Below are 1,310 nucleotides of genomic sequence, written 5' to 3' on the forward strand. Positions count from 1 at the left end.
CAAAAACCTTTTTGAACTTGGCTGCATCAACTTCTTACTCAACATGTCTCCACAGGCACAGAAACAAAAACAAAAACAAACTACTGGGACCTCATCAAAATAAAAAGCTTCTGAACAGTGAAAGAAACAATCAGCAAAACTAAAAGGCATCGAACGTAATGGGAGAAGATATTTGCAAATGACATATCAGATAAAGGGTTAGTATCCAAAATCTATAAAGAACTAAATCAAACTCAACACCCAAAAAACAAATAACCCAGTGAAGAAATGGGCAAAAGAGATGAATACTCACTTCTCCAAAGAAAACATCCAGATGGCCAACTGACACATGAAAAAATGCTCAATGTCATTCATCATTAGGGAGATACAAATCAAAACCACGATGAGATACCACCTCACACCTATCAGAATGGCTAATATTAACAACCCAGGCAACAACAGATGTTGGAGATGATGCGGACAAAGAGGATCTCTTTTGCACCGCTGGTGGGAATGTAAACTGGTGCAGCCACTCTGCAAAACAGTATGGAGGTTCCTCAAAAAATTACAAATAGAACTACCCTACAACGCAACAATTGCACTACTAGGCATTTATCCAAGGGATAGAGGTATGCTGTTTCTAAGGGGCACATGCACCCCAATGTTTATAGCAGCACTATCAACAATAACCAAAGTATGTAAAGAGCCCAAATGTCCATCGACAGATGAATGGATAAAGAAGATGTGTGTACACAAACACACACACACACAAATGGAGTATTACCTGGCAATCAAAAAGAATGAAATCTTGCCATTTGCAACTACATGGATGGAACTAAAAGGTATCATGCTAAGATAAATTAGAGAAAGACAAATATCATGACTTCACTCATATGAGGACTTTAAGATACTAAACAGATTAACATAAGGGAAAAGAAGCAAAAACAATTTAAAAAGAGTGAGGGGGACAAAACATAAGAGATTCCTAAATATAGAGAACAGAGGGTTGCTGGAGGGGTGTGGGAGGGGCAATGGGCTAAATGGGCAAGGGGCATTAAATAATCTACTCCTAAAATAATTGTTGCACTATATGCTAACTAACTTGATGTAAATAAATACATAAATACACAAACACATAAATGGAAAATACTTCAATACCACAAAGACCATATACAAAAGACCCACAGCTAATATCATCCACAATTGGGAAAAACTGAGAGCCTTTCTCCTACTGTCAGGAACAAGACAAGGATGCCCACACTCACCATTATAATTCACATAGTACTGGAATTCTTAGCCTCAGCAATCAGGCAATAAAAAGAAATAAAGGG

Source organism: Neofelis nebulosa, chromosome 11, assembly GCF_028018385.1.
Source record: "Neofelis nebulosa isolate mNeoNeb1 chromosome 11, mNeoNeb1.pri, whole genome shotgun sequence".
NCBI classification, from domain to species: domain Eukaryota; kingdom Metazoa; phylum Chordata; class Mammalia; order Carnivora; family Felidae; genus Neofelis; species Neofelis nebulosa.